Genomic DNA, 11,542 nt, shown 5'->3' with positions numbered 1-11,542 from the left:
GCAAACCTGCTATGCATGCAAGCACCAAGAATTCTAACAAAACCATGATAAAAATAAATAAATAAATAAATAAATAATAATAATAATAATAATAATAATAATAATAATAATAATAATAATAATGATAATCATGTGCCTATAATCATATCAAAACAAGATCAACATGGAAAAAACAATTTAGTATTATTTAGAAGAAGCATCGTTTAGCAGTAATAGTAGCAGCAATGTTAATGGTCGTAATGTTATTCGTACTAATGGTCGTATTAGTGACTGTATTAGCCAAGTAGCAAGTTGAACCAATGATAGCAATATATTGATAGTATCAGTATGTTGATACTAGGAGATCGTAAAATTTGGTTATTTCTTACTGACACATATGTCTATATATTCACTGAGGCCTCTTTGCCTGTACCATTGTGTTGAAATATGTTGTTTCTGCAGAGTCATTCGTAGCTTTAAGGACATCCCTATTTTATATAGTTTTTGCTTTTTATTTTGAAAACGTCACCCTTTTAAAAAAGGATCTCCGATTCTTCTGATAAATTTAGATATATATCACAGCTGGGCTGTCTTCATTTTTTTTTACAGTCGGTTCGGTTGTTATTGTGTAAAGTTTGGCACTTGTTAATATTTTCATTGATTTGAATTGTCTTAATTTTGAAAATGTTATGTGTTTGTAAAATGTGATTCATTCTTGCGTCCTTTTCCACTGTTGGCATGATTTGAAATATATATTGTTGTTCTGATTGTTTTTAGGATTGTAGGTGGAGATATACGGCAAAACTTTCTTTGTTTTGTTGGATATTCATTTTCTTGACTCGTTGTATTCCATTATCTGTTAAGGATAGTGACAATTTTCTGTCGAGCACTGTAACCTTAAGGTTTTAAAGTCATATGTCGCGAATATTTTCATCGGAAACTGTTATGCAGATTCTTTTGGTTAAATTATAAGAGAAATCTACTATGCTGTGTCTCAGATGGTACGAATTGTAAAATAAATATCATTTAGAGTCGGTTGCTTTGTAGTATATAATTCTTACTATATTCGGTTGTTGATTTCCTTCCTTAAGATGTTTGTTTTGGTTGGATTCCATTGTGAACTGTATATTTTGGTTTATTCCACTGAGTAGTATTTTAAATTCTTTCAGTTTGTCGATAATAGTTGCTTTGCAGTATTAATTGTAGCTTTTCAATGATTTATTCCTTTTCCATACATTGCGGTAGTTCAGCTGTATAGTTAACTAACCAGAATTTAATGATTTCAGTTCAATAATCATGAGGGAGTATGTACATAGATTCACAACATCGAAATATACAGAGTTTGTAACCAGAATTTAATGATTTCAGTTCAATAATCACGAGAGAGTATGTACATAGATTCACAACATCGAAATATACAGAGTTTGTCCATTAACTGCTTCGGGAAGTTGATTTAACAGAGCTAACTCTTATTTGAGGAATTGTTTGAAGACGTCTAAAATGTTACTGAGATAGTAAGTTTCACATACAGGATAAGCTATTATTAATTTTAATTTCAAATTATTTGGCACCAAATAATTATATTAATTAAATATATTATTTGTCGCTAATATATATTAATGTCAGTCTCTTCGGGGTTTATGTAAATCTAAGTCTTTTGGATAATTTGTCATGTCGTTGTGTACTTTCTTTGATAAATTTATGATTTTTATTGTTTGGTATACCGAGTGTTTCTGTTCCTCTGGACAGGGGTGTAGTTTTGTTGCTCGGGATTGTTGGATATCTTTTCGATTTTCGTTTCGTTGGCGAGTTTCGGGAAGATCTCACCAGTTATTTCTACTGTAAGAAGAAAGTTGTAATGTCACATTGAAAGTAATTTTTTTCTTGTTTTATTTCTACTTTGTGAGGTAATTCTCTTACTGATTCTTTTACTGATATGAGGACTGATAAGATTGGTCTTTTATTATCATATTATCATATCTCATTTGGTTTCCTTGTTCTTTTTACAGCACTTTGGTATTTGTGATTTTCTTTTCTTCAGGAAAAACTTGTTGAAAACGTGTTCCCTTTTGAGTTTGGTTTCGTATATTTTTCTAAACAGTCACCGCTTTTACCTAATGTTGGAGAGAATTCAGTTTTTCCGCTTCACATTCTTCTTTGTGGACTGATTAACCTCAAGGCAAATCATCGACGATCAATATGCTTAGGAATTTGCTGCTGGTACCAAGCAATTTTTTTGGTTAACTTCTTTTCTTTTTTTTCCAATATGTCCAAGAATTTGGTCTGGCACATGGGGCGCACTCCATTTACATCATTGCTAATGATAGTTTCAAACTTTCTTGGCTACTCTTCACAACCTTTCAAAACAATATGTGTAAATATATACCTCTCTCTCCTTCTCTGTCTGTCTGTTTGCTTCTCTCTCTCTCTCTCTCTCTCTCTCTCTATATATATATATATATATATATACGTCTATATATTCGCATAAAGTGATGTTTAACACACGCGTGAGCGCATTCGGACATAATAAGACCTTTCGCTGCGGAAATTTTAGACATGTATGAAAACATATTTTGTGCGTGATTGCGCGCGCGTGTGAGTGTATGTGCGTGTGTGTGTGTGCATGCGCACGTGTGTGTGCATGCGTGCGTGTGTGTGCATGCGTGCGTGTGTGTGTGCTGAGAGCAACGCCATTCATTCCAGTTATCTCGCTCGCAGTATCTTGATCCACAAATTGTGTTTCCGTACATGGCTAGGTGGAGAATTTCCTTCTGGGACTATTTATGCAGCAAAAGTTCTTATCTCGTCCGAATACACCCGAACGTGTTAAGTATAACTTGACACAAATATATTTTATTCAACGGTGCTTCGTGCGACATTAATTAATATGTATGTATGTATGTATGTATGTATGTATGTATGTATGTATGTATGTATGTATGTATGATGTATGTATGCATGTATAAGAATTGCCTATAGGTTCTAACTTACTTAGACGATAGTTAATATGATAGTTAATAAAACTCTTACTTTAAAAATTAAAACTTTGAAGTTAGGAGTAAAGGTCATGAAAAGTAACTTAAACCTACCAAACATGCGCAGATGATATATTCTGCATGCATTGAATCTCAGTACAGACAACAAACATACATGTGTTAAAGGAATCAAAATTCTTTATGAAAGGATATTATACATGTGAATAATATAGAAGCACAAATGGAATAAAACGAATTCAATGTCTATATTATTCGTAAAAAATAACTTTTCTCACATCTATTGCGTTTATATAAAGGCCATTTGAACTTCCGACACATTTAAGTTTTTAAAACACAAAAATCAATTTTCATTTATAGAAAATACACAAACGAAAGCAATTTCCTATATTTATATGCATACAAAATCAATTTCCTGAGTTTATATACATAGTCACATGCATAAATAGGCAAGGGATACCAACATAGAATACGATTAGTGGTAATTTTCTTCCTACTATCACTTGAATATATACACAGTCATTCTCCTGTTTTTCCTTTTACATTACAAAACCATTTTCTTCTCTTGCAAGCGTACACTATTATTAATAAACGTGTCTCAAAGTTATCAAAGAAAGTTAAATAACTAATGACCTTTCCACCGAAGAAAGATGTGCCCGGTGCAAAAGTTCAGCTACTTTGGTGCAGAACTGTGACTTACATCTTGGAGCATAGAGAAATACATACATACATACATACATACATACATACACATATGATAGCTGCAACTCCATTTGAGCAATGCTACCTTTGATTGCTCTCTTAAAACAACTCGGATGTGGCTTTAACTCCTTTTCACAGATGTGGGAACGATGGGTGCTTCTTGCAGCAGATAGATATTCACAGAGCTACCATTCACATTGACCCATGCCTTCTTTCGTCGTGTAACTTTACATTGAATGTTTTGCCTTTTTTTTTTAACTACGGCCATCCAGTATATGCAACACATAATAGAGATTCTAAAAATCAAGCAATGCCTCTGCCTGAGACTTTTTAAAGTGAGGAAAGACCTTGAACGAGTTCAATCCTACTCTCTAAGCAACTCGTGCATTTGTCTAAAAAGAAAAAGGCTTGTCAACATCATTGGATGCAAACGAAGTCGCAGGTGTTACATCAGAGTTTTCCTTCTTCAGAGTTTTCCTTCTAAATGGCTACGAGAAATTTATCTCTCCTAGTCGGCGGGGCGGTAGCGTGGTGGTCCTATTCAGGAAAAACTTGGACGTGCAGTTAAGTGCAGTTTTTCTAGACCCAGAAGGTAGGTTGGTCGTTCTAGATTTGACACACGCGAGTAAACAGTCCTTCAGGTTGATAGCTGTCTACGCTCCAAATAAGTGTAGGCAGGCTGGTTTTTAACGGGACCTGGAGAGTTCCTTAGTGACGTCAAAAACTCTAGTTGTACTTGGAGACTTTAACACTATTCTCGACGCACGGGTGGATAGTGTTGGCTCGGCTGATAGAAAGGAAAATCCTGACCTCAAAAGGCTACTAGAGAGCTATAATCTAGTAGACCGGTATAGACTGGATGAGCCGCTCGTTCCACAGTGGACGTGGTCTAATAACGACGGTTCATACAGATCTTATTTAGATAGGATTATTATTAGAGATACAGACAAGGATACTGTTAGTTGCCCACACTTTTGTTGTGTCCCCTACACGGACAACAAGTTTGTGACGTGTAAGGTGTACCTAGTTAAGTGTCATAGACAGGCACCTGGGTTCTGAAAGATGAACAAATCTACTTTGACTTGTAAAACCTTCCGTGCTCGGGTTAAAGAGTTGGTGCAGAGGGCATTAACAGGTGCCATTATCAATAATAGGTAGTGGTGCGCCCCCAAACGAGCCATTCGTTCTGAGTCTATTAGATTTAGCAAGCAGTTAAGTCTAGATAAGACTAGAATAGAAGGGAGTTACGTAAGGAATTAGATGAAGGTCTGGCTCTGCTTCTAGAGTGTTGGTGACCAAACACGAAGGATGTAAGGTCAGAACTAAACTTCGTACGGTGGGAAGAGAAGGTATTAGCGTTACCGGATGGGCACGTGGTGTGGAAAGTCGGAGAGGTAGAGAAGCCTCTATTAAGTCTTACAGACGAACAGAGGTGTTCGATGGAAGGACAAGAGGAGATGCGAAAGACTTTTCATCAGCATTTCGCCCGGTTGTTCGGGAGGAGCGGCGAGTTGGACCGTGGGGAGCCCCTAAGGGATTTCCTCACCGGTGGGCTGCGACTCTTGGCATGAGAGGCGGAATGCTGTGAAGGATCGATTACGGCTACAGAGGTTGAAGAGGTACTGGCTGAGTGCGCCAGAGACAAATCGCCGGGACTGTAGTATGCCGGACTTGTACGGGCACTTGCTGGCCTGCGTCTACACAAACTGGTAGCAGAATGGGAGGATTCCCAGTTCTGTGAGTCGGAAAGTGGTGACGCTGATCAGAAAAGACCCGAACAAGGGGGATCATATCAGTAATTTTAGGCCCATAGCTCTACTTAATGTAGAGTTAAAGATTTTGGCCAAGGTGCTAGCTAAGAGGTTAGTGCGTATCGCGGAGAAACTTGTTGAGAGGGCGCAGACGTGCCATCCCAGGCAGGTCGATCCAGGAAATCTTCATCTCCTGCGCTACACCTTAGACAGGGTGGGTAAATTATCCGGTAAAGGTGGGTCACTGGTCCATTTAAACCAAAGTAAAGCTTTTGATGGGGTAGATCACCAGTGCCTGAATGCAGTCCTCGAGGCAGCTGGGCTGGGCCCAGACTTCTGTGGCTGGGCCCAGACTTCTGTGGCTGGGCCCAGACTTCTGTGGCTGGATCCCTGCCATAAGTACAGGACATTAAGAAAAACGTTAAACACAATGAGAAACGAAAACATAAAAACGAAAACAGAAAACGAACGTTTTACCAATGTATGCATGTATGTATACATATAGATGAGGTATGTACATATATGTATGGATATATTTCTATATTTCTATATTTTTATATTATTATATGATCGAACGCTACGCATCCTTTTCCAAGTAAGTTTTATCTTAATAATTACAATGCGCACCCTACTGCTATCTCTTCCCTGTCTGTCTCTCTCCCTCTCTTGTTCTTCTTCCTTTCTGTTTTTCTCTCCCATCCTTTCCCTGTTCTTTTCTCCCTTTCACCGTTCCCTCTCTCTCTCTCTCATTCTTCCTCCTTGACCCTCTCGTCGCTCACATGAGACGAAAGGGGGATCTCTCTTTCTGTTCACTGCCTTCCTATAGAAAAGACGTGTTGTTTCTGTCTCTTCTCTCATGCACGACTATCTAGCGTTCAAAATAATATTTTTTCTATCGCCTTGGCTTAACAGCCCTCACTGTTTGTTTTTACTGTCTTGTTCTCACTGTCCTGTTCTTACTGTTTTTACTGTCTTGTTCTCACTGTCCTGTTCTTGTTAACACTTTCACCCTCCGCAAAATATTCCAAATTTTATTTAATTTGCTTTGCGGTAAGGACTGTTCCAACGAAGTCGCGTATTGTCCTTGCCTTCGAAACTCGGAGTAGATGGAACAGGGACAACCGACGAGGGGATACACTCTTTTTGTTGCATGTCTCGTTTCTCTGTTTTTTTTCGTTGCTCGAAAAAAGTTCGTTTTCTGTATTCGTTTTTATGTTTTCGTTTCTCATTGTGTTTAACGTTTTTCTTGATATCCTGTACCCATGCGTGCATGTATGTATACATATAGATGTAGGTATGTACATATATGTATGGATATATGCATATATTTATCTATTATTTATATATATATACAGTATATATATATATATATATATATATATATATATATATATATATATATATATGTACGACGGGCTTCTTTCAGTTTCTGTCTATCAAATCCACTCACAAGGCTATTGGTCGGCTCGAGGCTATTGTGAAAGGCACTCGTCCAAGATGCCACGCAGTGGGACTGAACCCAGAACCATGTAGTTGGAAAGCAAGCTGCTTACCACACAGCCACGCCTGCGTCTATGTAAATGCTTTAAATATTTTTTAAAATCAAAACTGCAAGTTTAAAAAAATTAATAATACACGTATGTGGTTACTACTGTTACCTGGTATTTCAATATTTCAAGGTTAGGACCCCTTCTTCAGGAAATTTAGGAAGAAAAAAGTGTTGATAGCTGACTTCTCTGCTCTCTAGTGTGTGTGTAGGAAGTGTTGTTTTGCGTTGCTATAATATGCAATCAGCTGCGTGCAGTTCAGATCCCTCATTAAGTCGCGGGCTATACTTGTTAATTAAAATAGCTTAATTTATTCTCAAGCTTCCAATGTTTCTTCCAGTAGTTTTAATGGAAACTTGGATGTCTTAGGAGTGATATTTCCGTAGGTGCTTTATGACGGAAGGAGCATTTGCATGGGGGATGTTCTTTAGCCCGTATGTGAACTTGTCTGATGAAACTTCTACATTTGCTACACCTAATTATATACACCACTCAGAAGGTATATATATATATATTTTCATCTCTGATCCTGAAGTTGGACAATGTACATAAGGTGTTGCTTTGTCGCAGTCTGTTTTTAGTGAGGATCCTCAGGAAAGGTTCGAAGTATAGAATATCAATGAACATATAAAATTTGAAGTGGAACACCTCAATAACACCGATTCCTTATCTCTGCTTGATTTTGAGCTACAAACCACAGAGAACGTATCGATTTCCACAAACATTACAGAAAAGCAGCATGCAGGGGCCTATTTTTTACATCATAATTCACCCTTGCTTATTAGAGCAACGATGGCCTACATTAGAAATGAAATCCACAGGATGATTTGTAGATGCAGCGATGCAGGAAGCAAATGCACCAACTCCATACGATTTTAAAAAATCCTGATGACTATGCATACTCTTTCATTAAATACAAGGGCATCGCTAGATCACTTAACAAAATCCACACTTTCAAGGATAACGTGTTTTTTTGAACTTGCCACATTTTAACGAACAAATAACTGTTGCAATCCGCTTTGCGACCTGTAAAGGAGAGATTGAATATACAACCTGAGGTTCATTATTGAAAACGGACCGAGACAAAGTAACACCTTATGTACATTGTCCAAATACCCGGTCAGAAATGAAAATGGAAAAATATTTGCCTTGTGTTATTACTTGTTCCAATCCATGTTTCACTTCCTGCGATCGCGACGCTTCATCAACCAAGAAGACGTGGAAGCTTCAATGAAGGAATTCTTCGCTTCGAAGGACAAGAACTGGTATCAGTGTGGGATCAAAGAACTGGCAGAAAGGTAGCTTCAGACGGTGCAACACGATGACCTCTACATTAAATGCCAGGTTGCTTTTGTTGTAACTTGAATAAAGTAAATAAGTTACTAAAATATTGCAAAACTTTTTACTCAGCACAATATTTAATTCATCCTAATATTTCAGGTATAATAGATGTTTTGAAAAATGTTAAGAAAAAGAGAGAAATATGTCCGTTCGCCTGGAATGTTCAGAAACAGATGCCATGCAAACAGATGGGTTACCTCAACGATAGCCACTAAATACTCGTGAGCAACTCGGCGAATGAATTTTTACGGATCCAAATGGATTAAATTTCTTTTAAAGCTATATGTTGATTAAACCATCCCCACAGTGTATCAACACGAGATGGGGGTTCGTCTGATTGGTCTTGATGGATCAATAAGTTTGTGCAAATGCGATACTGTTAACCAAGGTATGTTTTTCGACTTTTATGATGATGATTGACTTTTATTACGTATGGTTGTAATTATAAATTACAGACTAAGATTTTAATGTAATGGTATTACACATAATAAATATGCATCTGAGGCAGAAAAAGGGGAACAAGACCCCTGAAGCGGCTCAACTCCTGTGTTACAGAATGACTATCATTATCTCTATCAAATTAGCAACTATAAGTGATTTTCAGCGCTACATAAATACCACTTGTTTCATATATAATTTGTCAGCCACTTATCACTTGCTCAGTAACCTATTCAACAAGTGATAATAGCCTCTTAGCAGGTGTTCTACCCCCGTTCGATCTATGAACCCTATAAATATGTATAATTTATGAATTAACGGCAAATCTATTTATTTTACAGCTATGGCTGAGACAATAAAACCATGGAATGTTCACGCTGTGCAGGCTACAGCGTTGCAACAAGAAACGAACCCAAAACTATTTGATTGCAACAGGCAAGACTGAATAGTTAGTAATTTGTTTCGCAATCATGAAGCTTCGTGTTTCACATCACTATCCGACTCATTGGACAATTGCTCTCGGTGATAGCTTCGTGTTCGTCCCACCAGAGTAGATAAAAACAACTCTACATGCCCATGAAAAATTGTCAGCTGAAGAATAATTGTAATTTTAGGGGTTAAACTTGTAACAATGTCATGTTGAGTCTCGTAGAGAACTACATCGAGAATACAAAGGAAATATCCATCCACTTACATTTAATACAATGGGCAGGTAGGTAGATGATAGAACAATTGCAAAACTGATCATTATTTCGGCACACTGCGCTCATGTCATTTACAATAATCTCGGATTGCAAATCAGTGTAAATGCAATGCGGTACTTACTAGTCTAAAGAGTTGTAACTCAATAATGAGGCAAACTTTGTAATTCGACAGAATTACTAAAATTAATACCAGACTAAGTTGATATAATACTTTCGAAGACAGTGCCCCAGCATAGCCTTAGTTGAATGACTGAAACTAATAGACTGATATGCATGTATGTATGTATGTATGTATGTATGTATGTATGTATGTATGTGTGTATGTATGTATGTATGTATGTGTGTATGTATGTATGTATGTATGTATGTATGGGTTATCATTAACCTCACAAAGGCCAGAGTAATATTTACTCCTCCTCCAGGCTAACCTCATGTCGATCCAAACATAACAGTTGACGGTATACGGTTCGATAGGTTTCCATATCTTGAAAGCATTATCGGTAAATACTGATCACTTGATACAGAAATCAATCAGAGAATTCAAAATGCCACTTTATCATTTGGAAAACTAAAGAAAAAGCTACAAGAGGATCGGGTTTTCAACTTGTAATTATATTGTATACAGATCATGCGTACTAACTGTATTGTATGTATCTGAAGAGGAGGACAACCTTCAGGTGGCACATGAAATGGCCTGAAAGGTTTCACATTGAATTTTAATTCTGGATTGAAATCTCCTGGAATTTACTCTGTTTTCTTCCTTTCGCAAGAGTCATTTGAGCTCTGCATGTTCAATATTTGCTTCAAATTCCCCGCAACCAACTTTAATTATACAACGGCAACCTGATATGTTCTTTACTAAGGACTCTCAATTTCTAATGTCCTCAGAATCTTCAAGTTATCCTTAGCTGCATGTATGAATCGCATTTAACTGAAGTGAACTTTTTTGAAACCAGATACGGATGTACTGAGGAGAGCCGGCTGTGAAAGTATTGAGATGATTACTAACAATCAAATGCATTGGACTGGTTGTGTCAGGATAGACGATACCAGATTACCCAAGAGGTCGCTTTATGGACAGCTTTCAAATAAAAAGAGGCCAAATCATAAACCAAACAAGCGATTCGAAGATGTAGTTAAGAACAGTTTTAATATTCTGAATTTTATATTAGAAATTGGAATCCTTTGCAAAGAACAGAACAGGCTGGCTTCGTATGATTAAAGAAGTTTGCGAGAAGTTTGAGGCAAAGCGTATTTACATGCAGAGTTCAAGAGATCATTGCGAAAGGGATAAAACAGAATTTAAATTCAATGTATGCAACAAAGTATTGCTTTCTAGAAGCGGTCTCGTTAATCACCAACAATCGCATGTAGTAAGGGAAACACAAGCAAACTATGATGATCTTTTGCCGCAGAGGCCTGGTGCAAGTATAAGAATGTGTCTGTCTTGATGTAGGCATAAGGTGGTGTTGTGTATGTAATTGTGGTCCATAAAGTTTAGTAAAGTGTCCAGAGAATAGTAAGAAACTGGTAAAATCTACGAAGGGAAAAAGATAACTGTGATGAAGTTGAGAAATGGACAGGAAAAGCGTAAAGCTAGATGCGACGTACATGATGTAAAAAGAAAATGGTGGTTTGTGAAAATATTTTTGAGTGATTTGTGGATGGCAAAGGGAGGATAACAAAAGGATGGTAACAAGAGGGTAACACGTTCGCGATTTGTTAGCATGCATGATAAAGTGTAGGAAGCTGCTAAGCAGACGTGAGAAGTGGAGGGGAAAGAAGGCGTGATTCACAGTTGTCAATTTAAACAGGTTATAGTTACAAGCGGTTTCCGAGACGCATAAGTCAGTGAGTGTACAAGACTTCTCTGAATGCGACGCTAGTCTATCGTAATGTTAATTATATTATTGCAGGAACTCATTTCAATTGAGTATACTAGAACAGCTTGAATTAAAGCGCTTTGCTTAAGGATACAGTGTGCTGCTAGGTGACACTATTGAACATGGAGTTCTTGTATCTTTTTAATCATTGTTTTTTTTTTGTATATTCACGCAAGAGTTCCTTGCCGTTTCTTTGTAGCAGTA

The sequence above is a fragment of the Octopus bimaculoides genome, chromosome 6 (genome assembly GCF_046866305.1).
Source record: "Octopus bimaculoides isolate indiv1 chromosome 6, ASM4686630v1, whole genome shotgun sequence".
NCBI classification, from domain to species: Eukaryota; Metazoa; Mollusca; class Cephalopoda; order Octopoda; family Octopodidae; genus Octopus; species Octopus bimaculoides.
Note: the sequence above shows the minus strand (reverse complement) of the source record.